Source organism: Phascolarctos cinereus, unplaced genomic scaffold, assembly GCF_003287225.1.
Source record: "Phascolarctos cinereus isolate Bilbo 61053 unplaced genomic scaffold, phaCin_HiC Scaffold_726;HRSCAF=1367, whole genome shotgun sequence".
NCBI classification, from domain to species: domain Eukaryota; kingdom Metazoa; phylum Chordata; class Mammalia; order Diprotodontia; family Phascolarctidae; genus Phascolarctos; species Phascolarctos cinereus.
Genome location: NW_027556098.1, coordinates 177,928,797 through 177,946,694, shown reverse-complemented (window position 1 = coordinate 177,946,694; position 17,898 = coordinate 177,928,797).

Here is a 17,898-nt window from a genome sequence, read left to right as displayed (position 1 = left end):
AAAATGCTATCCACATACAGGGAAAAATCTATGGAGTCTGAATGCAGATCAAAGCATCCTGTTTCCTCACCTTTTTTTATTTTCCCTTTCTTGTGGTTTTTCACTTTTGTTCTGATTCTTCTTTCACAACATGACTAATGTGAAATATGCTTAATATGATTGTACATGTATAGCCTATACGAAATTGCATGCCATCTTGGGGAGGGGAGAGGGGAGGGAAAAGGAAAAATTTGGAACTCAAAATCTTATAAAAGTGAATTTGAAAACTAAAAATAAATTTTTAAAAAGAAAAAACAATAATAATAATAGCAAACAATTATATAGCACCTTAAGGTTTGCAAAGGGCTTTACACATGTCAACTCATTTAAACAGAAATGAAGTACTCTATAAATGTGAATTATTATCATTATTGATTGCCTGGGGATTGTGGCATAGACTTGTAAGCCTTTCAGGATTCTAATGGTGGCAATTGTGTGGGCCAAGGTGAGAGTATACAGTGAACAGGGAACGGAGGGAAGACCCAGGATTCTGAATTAGAAACTCTTAGTATCAAGACCTCAGGCTGAACATCTCAACCCAAATCAGTAAACATTTATTAAACACCTATTCACACACAAAGTCAGTCCAGGGAAACAATCTGACTTCTGGCATATTAATGAAGCTTGAGAAGTTATGTGTTGACCAAAGAATTGCATTAATTCTCTGGTTCTTTCATGCTCTGTATAAAAATATGTGAATTTGTTCTTTTCCCTTATAGAAAAGTGCTATATTACAATCTCTATAAGTGGAGGAAGAACTGAGGTGCTGGAAAGAGAGAGAGAGTGAATTCTGGGGAAAGAGACTTTTGAATAGTGGTACTGAGGCCTGAGGGTATAACACTAAGGAGCAAAATGCAGATGTGATGTTGAATTGAAAAAAAATAGCTTACATTTATATACTTCTTTAAGATTCACAATACACTACATACGTGCATATATACATACACACGTGTGTGTATAAAATTTGATCTTAACAACAATTCTGGGAGGTAGGTACTGTTATTATCCCCATTTTCAAATGAGGAAATTGAGGCACACATTAAATGACTTATCCAGAGGCAGGATTTAAATTCAGATCCTTCTGACTCCATGGACAGTGCTCTCATTGAATTTGCTGCCTAGGTATCTATTAAGCTAATGATTGGTCAGAATTTTAAGCCAATAAAATGGGAGCAGCCAGCTCCAGGACCACCTTGTACCCTCTCAGCTTTTAGGATGAATCTAATTCTGATCTCTATCACCACCAAAGCCATGGGTTTGGCAAGATCCCAGGACACACTCTGACACTGCCAGTCTGTAAAACTATCTTTAACATGAAAGGAAGTCTAGAATAGCTACTCTGGCAAACACATCACCACTGGATGGCATTCCACTTATTCAGATTTGAAAACTGAAGCTTTGACCACTAAGGTAATTGGTTCTATGCCATACATCAAGAACTCATATTAAATCAGTCTCTAAGAAGCTTCTTTGCTGAAAGGATATTTGGGTTGTTGTGGATTCTTCTCAGGGCATGGTGCCCCAGTTTATATATTGAGGCACATGTCCCAATGCCCTCTTGACCAACAGCAATTTATAGGCTTACCTTAGTAAAAGTTCATTAGTATCTAAAATGAAAGTGGAAAGGATCCCACTATATTCTGCTCTGGTCAGACCACATTCACCTAGGGAATTTGTGTGTTCTACCTGGAGACTGAATTTTGAGAGAAATATTGACAAACTGGAGAACTGTTGAACAGAAGGTGACCAGGGTGACACTTGTAGATGATCTAGATACTCTGGTCTTTTTATAAAAGAAAGAGGAAACCTCGACCCTGCCCTCAGGCAGCTTACACACTAATGAGGAAGACCAAACAAATCCAGAAAAACAAACTGAGAACACAGAAATAACATCCTCAATTCTATAAGTCAATAAACCTTTATTAAGTACCAGGGATACAAAAAGAGGCAAAAGATAGTCCCTGCCCTCATAGAGATTACAATTTAGTGGGGAGAGAGGTCGCAACAAACAAACAAATATATGCAAAGCAAGCTATATACAGGGTAAATAGAAAGTAATTGACAGAGAAAAGGCACTAGAATTAAGAGGGGTTGGGGAAGGCTTCTAGTAAAAGAAGGAATTTTAGGTGGGACCTAAAGGAATCCAGGAAAGTCAGTAGGTAGAGTGAAGGAAGGAGAACTTCCCAGGCATGGAGAACAATCAGAGAAAAGGCCCAGGGCCAAGAGATAGTGTGTCTTGGAAAGGTGGGAGGGCTTTGAATGCCAAACAGAGCAGTTGTTTGATTCTGGAGGCAGTAGGGAGCCACTGGAATTTACTGAGTAGGGATGCGACATGATCTGACCTGTACTTTAGGAAAATTATTTTGGTAACTGAATGGAGGATGTATTGGCGTTAGAAAGAGACTTGAGGCAGGTAGACCCACCTGCAGGCCATTGCAGTAGTCCATTTGTGAAGTGACGAGGGCCTGTACCAAAGTGGTGGCAGTGTCAGAGGAGACAAGGGGGCAAATTTGAGAGATGGTGCAAAGATGCCTCCAAAGGGAATTAGGGAATCGTGCTAAACGGCGAGGGAAAGTCTTCAGGCTAGGCTTTGTTGCTTAGGTGCAGGGATGGAAAAGCAGGGAAGAGAAAAAAAAAGAACATAAAAGAGAGGACAATGTTTGGAGTTTGAAGCTTCCCCCTACCTATAGGAATAGCCACAATGTTCCCAGCTGGACAATGCTGAAACTCATTTAATATCCCCTGAAGGCTTTCAGATCTTTACAGGGCTCTGTAGAATTACCAAAAAAAAAAAAGCCACCAGAATTAAGTCTGGATAGATGCTGCAGCTGGCCAACCCCAGAAGCTAAGCAAGAAGATGCCGACACAAATGCAAAGCATGTCCTGGAATGAAGTAGGGCTTCAGCATAACTTCATTAAAAATTGAGTGTGCTGTAATGCTGAGCTATTCTTAGCCTGGATAACTTTTTAAAAGGTTAAGTCTAATAACTTGGCTTGCTTGTCATAGATCTCCTGATTCTAATATAGATGAGGGAGGTGACCTCTGTGACTTTACAAATTATTGGAAATAAGGAGATAGCAATTCTTGGAACTTTTGTATTGATTGGTTAAGTAAATCATCTACTAAATGGAAATCTCATTGGAAGGGTACACATTTAACTGAATTAATAAGCGGCCCGATTAGGCAAAATGTAACAAGAATGCCCTGATGGATTAGAGGCTTATAAACAGACCCCAAAGAGTCAGGATGCTCAGATGAAATCACAGAATCACAGAATTTCAGAGTTGGAAGGAATCCCAGAGGCCATCTTGATCAACCCACATCTGAATAAAAGGTTTCTGTCGATGAAGTATCCTACAATTGGCCGGCTAGCCTTTGCTTAAAGACCTCAAATCGTGGTGAAAGCATTACTCTCTAAGCAACCCATTTCACTTTTGAATAGGTTTAATTTCTAAGCTTTTTTTTTTAATAACATCAAGCTTAAATTTGTTTCTCTGCAACTTCCATCTGTTAGAGGCAGCTAGGTAACTCAGTGGATAGAGCTTTGAGCCTGGAGTCAGAAAGACCTGAGTTCAAATCTGGTCTCAGACACTTACTAGCTGTATGACTCTGGCAAGTCACTTAATCTCTGTTTGCCTCAATTTCCTCAGCTATAAAATAGGAAGAATAATAGCAACCACTTTGCAGGGTTGTTATGAGGATCAAATGAGATAACATTTATAAAAAATCTGGTACATTTTTTTTCTTGTCAAGGAATTTTATTTTCATTTTAATTTTATGTATGGTAGTCATTTTGTGCTTGTTGAGCTGATAGTGGGACATTAAGTGCTTTCCCTCTGAGATGGACATCCACCCCAAGCATGTGAAGATCTCCACTGGCAGAATGGGCAGATGAGAACAATTTGTTCCAATGGCCGTGAAGGCAGCTGAAGCAGGCACTGTGGAGTGCTTAGAGCTTGGTCAGACGTGGAAGACGTGGAAAGTCATCCACAGCACCCTCAGCCAATGCCAGTTGTTTCGACTTCTGTTTTGCCACTGGTGCTATCTATGTAAGTGCTTATTCCCATCTCTTTTCCCCCTCCCCACCCCATCGCTCCTAGTTCTTTCTTCTAGGGTCAAATAAAATTAAGTTTAATCCCTTTTCCATATGACAACCCTTCAAATAGTCAAAAATTGCAATCATGTCTCCTGTAAATCCTCCCTTCTCTAGGCTACAGAACACCAACTGATGATCATAGAGCAGGAGCTCAAGGCACTGCATTGCTCTGGTTGCACTCCCCTGAACACTTTCCAGCTTCTCAATATCCTTCCTGAGCTGCTGCCCCCAGAAATGAACACCAGCCCTCTCTAGACGTGTTCTGACCAGGTCAGAGTGGAGTAGGGTTCCCGTCTCTTTGCTCCTGAATGCTATGCCTCTCTTAATGTACTCTCAGACTGCTTTAAGGTGTTCTTGGCCACCATACTCTGTTGCTTAAGTCTGATTGGGTTTGAGGAACTATACATTAAAAATCCTAGATCTTTTCCAGTTGAATTGCTAAATGAACATAGCTCCCCCATCTTGTGCTTGGGAAACTGATTTTTTGGAATCCAAGTATAAGCTCAAGTGAATTTACTCCAAGTGAGTTTTGTTTGTTCAATTAATTCCATTGCTCTAGATTTTTTTTTTGGCCAAGATCTTTTTGAATCCTGCCTTTGTCATCCGATGTATTAGCTAGCCTTCCTATCTTTGTATCATTTGCAAATTTGACCAGGATGCCTCCTATGCTTTTTGTCTAGTTGCTGATAAAAATATTAAACAATAACTGATCCCTGGGGCACTGCATTGTAGATTTAGAGAGTTGCCTGAGGGATTCGGGACATAAAATAACTTGCCTATGGTCATACAACTATTTTGTCAGATTCAAGACTTGAACCTAGACATTTTTAACACCACAGCCTTCCAAGTTAGATTTAATGAGTATCCTTGGGAACTGGCCATTCATCCAGCTCCAGATCCATCTGAATGTATTATCACCCAATCCATGTTTGTTAATCTTTTCCATAAGAATAGAATGAGAAACTTTCTTAAATACTTCTTAAAATCTCTCAGTGTTATAGAGCAGAAAAGACTTTGGCTCCGGAGTCAGATGATTGGGTTTATGATGTTTAGTAATGATGGTCAAGTCACATAACCTCTGTGGGCCTCAGTTTCCCAATCTATAAAATCAGAAGCTGGGACTGGATGGCCCTTGGGGTCCCTTCCATCTCTAAAGTTATGACCTCTCAACATCTTGCCCTCAATTTTGAGGTCACTAAGCTCTTATTGAGGAGGTTAATTTAGACACTGATGTCACTGGTCTCAGGATTTGCCTCATACACACTATTTCTGATGCAATTCCCATGATTCAATATGCTTCTCTTGCCTGTGTTATGACTCGCCCCTGAATACACCCAGACTGAAGGCACTTTGGGAAGTCTGTTTGTGTGCTGCTGCCTACTCATTCTCTGTGGCTTTCTGTCTGGCTAGAGAAACTAAGCCAGCCGATTCACTCTCTAGCTTGCAAACATTGAGCCATTAACCTAGAAGGCAGTGGCCAAATCTAGTTCCCAGCTCCCACCCATGCCTACCACAGCATCACACACAATCCTGTTTTGGAGAAAGGGTCGCTCAATGCTGATGATTCTAACCTAGTTCATTTCAAACACAACAGGGATCTTTTTCAAATAACCTATAGCCTGGAGTGAGCAACCATTAATCCTGGGCAGGGTAAAGAATGCTCATTAATTTTGCTTTGCTGAAGGTTCAGGGAGCTTCTGAATGGAGAGGTCAAGATTGGAGGAATTCGGTGAGGACTTTGCACCTATTTGGAAAGAGCTACAGGTAACAATCTGACATCTTCCACACTAATGGACAAGAGAAGGTGCAGATAATACAGTGCAACATAGTATAAAAAATTATTATTTGATAATGCCATGTATTACATGGTATTCTGTGTTTGTTTTGTCTCTTTCCAGCAACAGCGGCAGCAGATTTACCTTCCTCATTAGGTTTGGCTCAGGCTAAAATGAAAAGGCAGATGGCCCAAAAGTATGTTGAAAGGCAGGGAAAAGCCAACTTGGAAGGAGAAATTTGCCATGGATAATTGAGAGTTGTATATAATAGATAGATAGATGGATGGATAGATGTGTGGATGATAGATAAGTAGGTAGATCTAGAGGGATGGATAGATTGATAAAGAATATAACATATGTCATAAAAGTCAGATATAGAGGATACAAAGATGTCTGCGGGGTTAGACATGTCTAGGTTCAAGTCTTAAATCTGACAAAATTGTTGTGTGACCATGAACATGTTATTTAATGTCCCAGATCCCTCAGGCAGCTCTCTGAAATTATGTTACAAGTTGCTGATGTGCATCAATGCAGAGAATTTCCAAACCAGCATTTCTATAACACCAATGAAATCTCAAATCTAGATTCATTAGTCTAATTAATTTTCTAAACTGTCAGTTTGCTTAATACTAAAGTTAAAATCCTCATTTGTTTTTGTTTTTTTTGGGGGGGTTTTGAGTTAGGCAATGTGGTTAGTGACTTGCCCAGAGTCACACAGCTAGTGAGTGTTATGTGTCTGAGGCCGAATTTGAACTCAGGTCCTTCTGAATCCAGGTGCTCTATCCACTACACTATCTAGCTGCCCCCACTCATTTGTTTTTATAATAGTCTTTTTTTTTTACTTAGAAATGGGTGCATTTTAAAACTAAATGCAAAAGGACAGTTTAATGATGATGATGATGATGATAACTTAACATTTATATAGCACTTACTATGTGTCAGACACTATGCTCTGCATTCACAGATTTAGAGCAGGAAGAGACCTTAAACAGCAAACGAGATAATATTATTTAAAAAGCACTTAGCATAGTGTCTAGCACATTAACTGGTGCTACATAAATGCTTATGCTCTCCTCTTTTCTCGCTCACCCAACTAGTCCAACCCCATCATTTTACAAATAGGAAATTAAGGCCTAGAGTGGTTAAGTGATTTGCTCAAAATCGTACAGGTGACCAAGCAGGATTTGAACCCAGGTCTTCCAGTTCCAAATCCAATGTTTTCTTCTAAACTATGCTACTCCCTCACTATCTATAATTCTAACAAACTTTTTTCATTTGATAAGGAATTTCATAGGTACATGGTACATGAAAAGTTTTCTGCAAAATACACAGATGTGAAATTAAGTATGCTCCCAAAATCCACAGATTTTTCAGGCCACCATTTTACCAGCATGAAGCTTTTCTCTATCTCTTTGCTTGCAGGGGAGGTAGACATACTGAGGATAAAGGGAATGTCGGTTGGAGGGCAAAGAGGTGAATGTCCCTCCAGAGTACCGGGCTCTGTGATTAGAGCTGACTGCGAGTCTAGACTCCCCTTTCCGTTCCTGGTACCAGTACAGCACATTCACTATGACCTTGCTCAAGTAGTTAACTGATGGGTTATTTCCTTATCTGTACATTGGGAATAATAACACAGTACCTCACTGACCGAGTAGAAGCTTAATCCTCTCATGGAAGTCAGCAACTTACAGGAAGAGTAAATATTCTTTATTAGAAACAAATGTCTCCCTGTCTCTCTTTTCTCCCCCTTCAGATAGCTGCTTATCCTCACTTGGAGGCAATGCATTTTATTCCTCGGAATGCCATTTTCCAAACCTCTGACATTCTGCGGCACCTCATCATTGGCTTCATCATGGATCATGCCAATTTGTCAGTTTTAATCTGTCTGAAAACCCGCAGCTGCCTGCAGAAATCTTTTTATTTCCTATATGTTGATATAAAGATTTCACACATTGATTTTTATGTAGCTCTGATTACATGCAAGCTAAGCAAACAGTGACAGGTTGGTACTCAGGGTAATGAATGCTCAGCCAGATTAATACAAATCAATTGCATTGGCAGCTTGCTGGAGAAGTGGGAGGGTGGGAGGGAGTGGGGGAGGGTGTCTGGCCAGCACAAGCTGCCAGGTGCATGCAGATGGTCAGAGGCTGACACTCTTACCTATTTACTGTGATGGACTCATTAGCAGGTTTCTCTGTGGGCCTGTGATGGGCTACTTGCTTTAAATGTCACCTGACAGAGCTTCCACTAACCCACCCCCACCCCCATTCTCTACAAGGCAATTGATAAAAACATCACTAGATCCTGCCAAGTGAGTAAGCTCTTCCATGGCTTGGGTTGGGCAGGGAGGAAGGCAAGACATAGAGGTCCTTTGGGTGAAATTTCTGTCTCAAGAGCAGGAGCTCATAATAATAGCTAGAGTAGCCCAAAGAAGTAACTCTGCTAATATGCCAAATCAGCGGGAAGATTTGACACCTTATCCATTGTCCTCTCCACTGAACTATTTATGAGTACTAATGATAACTACCATTTACATAGTGCTCTAAGGGTTTGCAAAGCACTGTACAATCATCTCATTTTATCCTCATAATAACCTTGGGAGGTAGGTGCCATTATTGTCTCCATTTTGCAGATGATGAAACCGAGGCATGCAGGTTAAATAAATTGTTTAGGTTCACATAGCTAGTGAATGACAGATGTCACATTTGAACTCAGGTCTTCCCAACACCAGGACCTGAACTCTATCCACTGAGCTATTTAGCCACCAAACACTAGAATTCACATGAAACTAATACAGATGATTAAAGCACCAGGGACCAGATCTTCTTTCCCTTCCCCCTCCTCTTATGTGTTGTCTTCCACCAGCAGAATGTTAGCTCCTTGAGAGCAGGGATTGTCGTTTTGCTTGGAGAGCCATTCTGCTATAGCATAACATATTTGAAGCTAACATTCACTGTGCTATACAAAAGAGAAGAATAAAAACTGCAAGGCTTGTAGGAAAACTGGAGTTAGGGTACAACACTCAAAAAATTCATCAGTGACACGTTCAAAAAATATAGGAACCTAATAAAAATGGTAGCACAGCTTTATACATACATAGGAAACATGTTCAGATTAATTGAGAAAACTTGGTAATGCCCTGTGGATTTTGTATAAAATACCAGACTAGTTCAGAACATTCAAAGATTTAAGCATCTGATAGTTTAACAGTGGAAACTTTGAGCTACATCTGTGAGAAGGAACCTTTAGAGGAGTAGGGGGAGGAGAAAAGCCTTAACCTTGGTTACATTCTCTTCCCCATGCCCCTTGATCCAAAGAGGACCTAGTGAACCAGAGAATTCTGATTTCTCATTGGCATCCTAGCTAGGAAGAAAAGGGTATCCACCACCCAAGAACCCTTTGCCACATGTACCCTCTAAGCCAATTTTCCCTTGGACTCTTCCTGTGTGTACTAATGGGAGAATGTGACATAGATGAGTATTGTTGGTTTTGTTTTTGGTGGGAGGAGATTTTGTACCAAGTATTCTTATTGTACGTAAGACTTACTTACATGTACGACTCTTTCTGACCCCATTTGGGTTTTCTTGACAGAGATACTAGAGTGGTTTGCCATTTCCCTTTCCAGCTCATTTGACAGATGAGGAAACTGAGGTAAACAGGGGTAAGTGACTTGCCCAGGATCATACACCTAGTAAGTGCCTGAGGCCAGATTTGAATGCAGGAAAATGAGTCTTCTTGTGTCCAGGCTTGGCACTTTATCTACTGTGCCACCTAGCTGCTCCCATTGTTACTATACTATCTCAGTAAATACTAAAAGCCAATTAAGTCTGAATGACAAATAAATTTCAATTGATAATCTAGGTAGAAGGAAATTGATGGGAGTTTGTGAGCTATAACATTAGAGCAGCATCTCAGGGCTACCCTAAGCTCTAATGGGGAAATAGAGGGCCTCCCTCTGGTGACCCAATCAGAGGTTGGTTGGGAGAGAGTGTCTATGGCATGTATTATATGTGTAAAATACTTAGCAAACCTTAAAATTTTAAATGCTAGCTACTATTCTAGAAGAAAATATTCATGATATATGTTCCTGATGCTTCTACAAGCCTTTGGTCTCTGACATTTCTTAACCTTGAACCACATTTTCCAAATATTTTTCAGCATCTTCCACAGTACCTGCCATGGCATTAAAGTCACCAAGACTTTGTGGTATTTGATCAAAATCACCCTAGAATTTCTCCATGTTTTCATCCTCTGTCTCAGTCTAACAGTTAAGTTGCAATTACATTCATGGTGGTCTTTTAGGCTTGTGTGCCAAAAAGTGCTGTAAGATGAAATGACCCTGTGTCACATGGAATGATTTTTCTTTGGGAGTGCAATGAAACCTACTCCACCAACTTCTTTATTTATGCTTCTTAGGATAACCTGTGAGCAACCCTTCTTCCATTTACCAGCATCTGCTTTATGCCTTCTGGCTTTATTTATAGTGAGAATGTCAATATGGGTATGGTCCAGCTCCTTCAGGAAGGTATTAACTTGATTGCACAGTCATCTCACATTTAGAATAAGAGAGAGATAGGACCTGTGATTTCATTGATTTAAAGAACTCTCAAATGAGAAGAATCCCTCTACCAGGGAGGGTTGGCACCTTCCCTGCAACTGAAGAGATCAGAGCCCACCAGAGTAGTCATGTGTGTGTCAGAGGAAGGACTGAAACCCACATTCTCCAGGCTTCCAAGTCAGCTCCTATTCACTAAATCGGGGCTGACTGCCTTACATTTAAAACACTAAAAATGAAATTAGTGTCTTAGATTGGAAACGAAAACAGTGTGGTTCTTAGCGTTCTCTGCTTGTTTTTCTACTATCCATCACTACTACTGAGGAGACACAAGATCTCATGGGACTGAGGACCATTTTGCATCTTGGTTTTACGGCTCTCAGTGGCCAGCCCTCTAATGATGAGCCCTTAGTTGGACTGGTACTCAGGCAGATCAGCCGGGATCATATTTGAAGACTTTCGCTCTTGGTAGACCTTACCAGAACCTGTGTTCTGCTGTCATAACCTCTGAGAGCTATGGTTAATTCCACGCTATAATGAGGACTTTGGTGAAAAATGTAGATTTCCATTTGTCCTTGTGATAATAACATTTAGTTTTAAGAATCTACCCCCAGACAGGAAGGACCTGGAAAATGGGGTGGAATCCCTAGCTTAGGACGAAACAAAGAAATGTGTCTGATCTTTATTTGCTTTCTAGTTTCTTTATGATCCTCACTCAGCCAGTAGTGAAGATTTAGAGGCAAGCCCACGTGTCAATACAGGTTTAGAATTAGAGAGACAGTCAGTAGGCTTGGGGGCAGCTATAAAGTTAGGAATCTTAGAATCGGGGAGCCTGGCCTGGCCAAAACACTTGGGCTGCTACTCATGTGATATTAGTGGCAAAGAACTAGACTGACTGAAAGATCTAATATGTAAAACCTGCTTTAAGGGACTAATGATAATAATTGCTATTATTATACATAACTAGGACTTGTATAGCATTTTAAGATTTGCAATGTATTTTACATGTGTTTTCTCATTTGATCTTTAGAGTAATCTTGTGAAGTAGGTGTATAGGAGGAAACTGAGGTGGGTGGAAGTTAAGTGACTTGACCAATATCAGAATAGAGGCAGGCTTGAGGGCAAGAAGCTTCTAGTAGGTCCAGAGTTTGGATTTCCCTAGAAAAAGGTAGAAGATAAAGATAGTGGAGGTCAGAACCTAAGGAAAGGTAGCTTGGGGACCCAGATGGGTCTTAGGACATACTTTTGAGGAACAATCACATGAATATCAGAAAGGCTTCAGAGATGAAATAGAAGAGGGTGGTGATTTTGTAGAAAAGGAAGGAGAGATCAAGCAGGAGAAGATTATCAATTGCTTAAGTGCAGTTAGATGGTGCAGTGGATAGAGTGCTGGGCCTGGAGTCAGGAAGATTCATCTTCCTAAGACTGAAATCTGGCCTCAGACACTTCCTAATTGTGTGACCCTGGGCAAGTCACTTAACCTTGTTTGCCTCAGTTCCCTCATTTGTAAAATGAGCTGGAGAAGGAAATGGCAAATCACCCCAGTATCTCAACAACAAAAATCTACTGCTTAGAAGTGAAGGAGGATGACGATTGGTTCCAGTGATTAGGATATCATCATTATCGATCTCAAGAGAGTAGTTTCACCACAATGGGGAGAAAAGAGCTAGAGTACAAGAGATTGAGGAGACAATGAATAATGAAGAGGCAGGGGCAGAGGAAAAGAAAATTTCCAAGAAATTTAACAGTGAAATGGAAGAAAGACTGCAGGGTCTAAAAGAGGAAAGAGAAGGCTTTTGTGGATTGGGAAGAACTAAGCTGGTTTGTAGGCAAATGGGAATGAGCAAATAGAGATGGAGACATTGAAGATACATGAGTGAATGACTACTTGAGCAATATTTTGGAGAAGGCAGGAGGAATTGAGACCCGGGGCAAATGTATGGAGATTAGCTTTAGGTGTAGAATTATGTCTCATCTAAACTTTACATCTTTTCCTGCACTTCCCAGCAAAATTTATACACTATATGCATTTATTAAATTTAACTAAATTGTTTAATTGAATTGAATCTGACATTATCCTACTTTTCCTGCCTTATTCTCCTCCATGTACTCTATGCTGTACCTAGACTGGACTATTTTGCTGTCCTTAACCTCAACAATGCCCGTAGCTTTCCTGTTATGTCTTTGTTCACCTGGAATATCCCCTTTCCCCTCCTTTGCATGCTAAAGTCTTCTTACTTTTCCTTTGAGATTCATCTTGCGATACCTTCTTCATGAAACCTTCCTTGATTTCCCCAGTTGGTAATGACCTTCATTGGCCCCAAATTTCATATAGCACATAGTTTGTAGCTCTCATGCATTTATAATGTAGTATAGTAGTCTGTGCCATATCTGCCCAGTAGGCTGTAAGCTAGCCCCCTTACCAGTGCTCAGAACAGCAATCTTCACATAATAGGTGTTTAATAAAATGTTTTAATTTGTTGAATGAAATGTTCCCTGCTTTCTGTACCCCGTGGCCCATAACCAAAGCTCTGGACTCATATGGACTAAGTTCAATTACAAAGGCTTCTCAATAATAACTCCACGGCTCATTTTGCTTCCACTCAGAAGTCTCCCTTGGAACGTAGGAATCTGACAGGTAACTCTCTTAAGGACTCTGACCCTTGCAAATAACTGAGATTTTTAAGATATTAACATAGTAAAGGCTTAGTAAAATATCACTGGCTATCATTTTTATAGTGCTTTAAGGTTCAAAAAGCATCTTAAATGCATTATCTCATTATGTTTTCACAACAACCCTGGGAGGAAAGTAGTCTTATTACGCCCATCTCATAGACAGGAAACTTGAGTCTCAGAGAGCTTAAAGTTCTTGTCTTTGATCACTTGGCTATTAAATATCAGAGCCAGAATCCAAAATTAGGTTTCTCTTGACTCTAACTCAAGCAGCACTCTCCATAATAACAAGATGACACAAAAAAAGAGAGGATGGACTATTTCCTAGCCCATTTAGGATAAGAAAAGTTAGCTGCCTTAGCAAGGAAACAATTAAAATTCACATTCCAATGACTACCAGGGGTATAGTACATAGACCCTGCAAAATTCATAGTACCCCCCCGTCAAGTCCTCGCTACATTCACTGCTATCACCAGACTCAGAGTTGGCCCAGCGTCCATTCTCTTCTTCGTCATGCTAGATCTGTGGTCCCTTTTGCTACAGCATCCTTCACCTTTATCTTGGCCATCACCTATTTAATCTTCCAGTATGGTACTTTGGCTCTTGGGCAACTGGTACCTCTGTCCGCTCCTCCTGACTTGACCCCTCATTTAGAAAATCCTCTGAATTTTCCTCGTCATGTGCTTTCCCAGAAGTCCTTGCACCCAGCTATTTATATCTTCATGCCCCCTGGCACTTCTATTCCTTCCCAAGCATGGGATGGGCAAAAGGCCTAATCCCCTTGCAATTGTTCAGATTCTTTTAGCATGAACCATTTCTGAACATGCCTGCAACATTTCCAAATTGGAATTATTTGTATTTTGGTTGGAATGTAATGCTTGGAGATTTTATGTCATTAAAATGTAAAAGAAGAAAAAGGCAGTGTTCTCTCTGGTACTAGGTATTGGTCTGGCATGAATTAGAGATGCTCATCAAAAAACAAAAGATAAGAGTTCAAGATCAATCACAGAAGTACAAAGACTGGACCAGGGGAAGTTTTAGAAATAGGAAGAAAGGTTCAGAGTCCTCAAAGGGAGTCCTTCGTCCAATCATCATAAACCAAAGATGAAGAGAGACAATATGGCCAAGGACAAGATGGTGAGTATCTTTTACCAGGTTGTGACATCCAAAAGATTAGACCAAAGAAGAGAAATTCAACTTTAGCTAAGCATTAAGAATTAACCGCAGTGATAGAACTCAAGAATACTTAGGTATAGGGCCAGAGGCAAACAATATTATAAATGGACAGAGACATTTTGTAACTTGTATTTCTCCATCATTTTCCCCTTAGTAGAGCCTTACCTAGCATTTCTAGTTTCCATGGCAACCATTAGCTGGTAGGATAGGGTACAAAGGACTCACACTTCAGGGTACAAGGCCTGGCAGGGGAGGTAGGAGAGACCTCAGGACACTTTCCAAAAGTGGGTACACACAGACCTTGAGTTCTAGCCTTCCAGGCTGCTGCTGGGGAGAGAGAGAGAGAGAGAGAGAGTAGGGAGGGCCAGGTCAGGGAGGAATTTGCTACCAAGAAGAAGCTGCCATCTGGTAACTTCCTAATTAAGCTAATCATTCTTACTAATTAGGTGCTGAGCTCAGTTGTTCTTACTAGCTGAAGAAGTATGTCCTTTAAACTTCAGCACCCTTTGGCAAAGCCCCAGTTACTACTCCCTGGTTATATTAAACAGCTTTAAAGTCCCACATGGAACCTGCATGTGATTACTCAGTGCTTAGAACAGTGTTTCAAACATAGTAGGTGCTTAATAAATGCATATTGATATTGTCCAGGAAATTATCGATTACAAAAATGACTGGAGAATCTTCCCAGAAACCCAGGCTAAACTTGGAACTTAATAACCATGTGAAGTTTTTCAGGGCGGCAGTAGTGAGAATTGTAGATAATGCAGCGTCAAGTAGAAGGACTATCTGAGAACATAGAGAAACTCTACGTGGCCCTTACCCCTCTTTCCCTTCCCTCCTCTCCTCCCCACCACACCTGTGGCTTACTGCCCCTCACAAATGTATCTTTGTTAATATACTAAATTGTGTTGCTGTCTGGGAGTTTCCTTTGTGTAAGTCTCTTCTCCACCAATCTGAGCTCCTCAAAGGCAGACTGGAATGATGTCTTCTATTTCTTTCGTAAAAAGTGCCTAGGACAGTGCTGATCACCCAGCAGGTGCTAAATAAATGCTTATTAACTCAACAGACTCATCCGTGTTTCTCTATCATCAAACTGATTTCATTATTTATGTTTACCTTGTGCAATTATCAGCCAACCATGGTAAATCAGAATAATTGCCTTTCCATTGGTTAACTAAATTGTCTAACACAGAGAATAATTAATTATTCACCAGTAAATGAATCAGTTTAATTGGTTTGAGTGTAGACACCAAATGAAACATCATGTTTCCATCATTCTCAGATATTGATATGAGTCAAGGAGAAACAAAAACAAGGGCCGTGCCGTGAATCCAAGGACTATGAAAGACAACTTCAATCATGAAGGCTTCAGTCCACATACTGCACAAGCATTTACTAAGGACATGTGTGCCTAGTCTTTACTAGACAGGCCAGAGATGCAGGAGAAATAGAAGGTGTACTCTCCGTCTGCCTCTGAGAACAGAATACAGCGGGGCATACAAATCTCATATCCATGAAACATTTACAGAACAAGACAAAACAGCATGTAATGACATGCTAAATTGCAAAGTACAGGGGAAAAATTGAATGGAACTGTTTTATGAAGAAATGAGTTTCCTGTTACTTTCCCAGTTCCCTTTACTCTAGCGCTTTCCCTCTGAGATTATCTCGCATTTATCATATATGTGTTTGTATGTGTATATATACACATATGTATATATTTACATATTAATATTATGGTGTTTAAATTTATTATTTATTCTATAATTATATATTCACATATATATATATATATATATAATTTGCATGCTATCTTCTTTGTTAGATTTTTAACACTATTAAGGTCAAGGTCTGTTTTTGCCATTTTTTATTTTTTGTGTTTCCAGTGCTTAGCACACAGTCTGGAATATAGTAGATGTTTAATAAATGCTTGTTGACTGTTAATGGAACTGTTCAAGCAGAGGCCAAACGAATGGACTGAGAACACAGAGAAACTGTATGTAGCCCCTGCCCCTCTATCCCTTCCCACCTATCCTCCACACCAAACCTCAGGCTTATTGCCCCTCACAAATGAACCCTTGTTAATATACTAAATTACGTTGCTGTTCAAGATAAACAAAGTGGGATCACAAACCCATCCAAAAATCTTGGCCACAAGGGCAGCTAGGTGTTGCAGTGGATAGAGCACCAGACCTGAAGTCAGGAGGACCTGAGTTCTAATCCGGTCTCAGACCAAACACTTGATACTTACTAGCTGTGTGACCCTGGGCAAGTCACTTAACCTCAATTGCCTTAAAAAAAAAAACTTGGCCACACTAAAGAAGGGAGATACTGTATAGTTAGTTACCCATTCCACATCGAAGGGGTTGGGAGCACAGCACCCCCCCCCAATCATCTGGAAAATCTGCATAGAATTTTTTGGCCCTTCCTTCGTACCAGAGAAGTCCAAATTATTATGATATTAAAAGATAAAATATGTTAACATTATACAATGCTATGCATATATTTTATTCATCTCTGAGTTTCTAAACTTTTTCTGTGTCATCTGCTGGCCTTCACATGTCATCTGTGGCTTCTGCAAAACTCCCCAAATTCCTATTTAATTTCTTATGCCAACCTGAGATATATCAAGCTCAATGGGAAAAGTTGCGATGTGGAAGGGATAACTGTAGTATGGTGGAAAAGTCACTGGATTTGGAGTCTGCAAGTCACCTCAACTCTCTGGGCCTCAGTGTTTTTATTTTGGGCCCTGATTGTATCTAACCCATTCTACTGTAATTTCTTTCTAGACAGTCCCTTGCCTCTCCAATCTATCATATGCTAGGCTGCTGGAGTAATCTTGTAATCACCCCATTCCCTAAAAGCCCTTAACGCTTCCCCATTACCTACCAAATAACTTCCACGATCCTTTTCCCTGGCATTCAAAGCCCTCCACAGACCAGTTACAACCTACCTTTCCACTTATTTCTAGCGACTTCCCGTTATGTACTTTCAAGTTCTATCACATCAAGCTACTTGTCTTTGCCCGTGATATGCCCAGCATTTCCACGTCTTTGCGCCTTTAAATTCATGCTGCTTCCTCCCCTGCAATATCTTCCCCTCAGTATCTTTATTGATTGAAATCCTAACCCCTTTCAAGGCCAAGTTCAAATGCCATTTCCTTTGTGAAACACTCTCTCAACTAGGCTACTTCAACTGCAGATTCAGCTATCAGCTCCTTTCCATTGTATCTTGTCTGTATCTGTCCTGTGCACTCATGTTCTATTCTGTATTATAATTATATGTGTGCCTGTTCTATCTCCCCTATTAAACTGTAGATTCCTTGAGTCCTGTGTCTTATTAACCTTTTATCTCCTTAGTACCTAGCACAATGGGCATAATCAACGGGTAGTCAGCAACGATTTATGAAGCACTTATTATGAACCAGGCCCCATGCCTTAGTATACTGAGGATACAAACAAAGGCAGGAAAAAAGTGCCTAATTTTGAGAAGTTCACTTTCTAATGGTGGGGACAACATGTAAATAATTAGATACACACAAGGTATGTACACAGTAGATGGAGGGGAAGGCACTGGTGGCTAT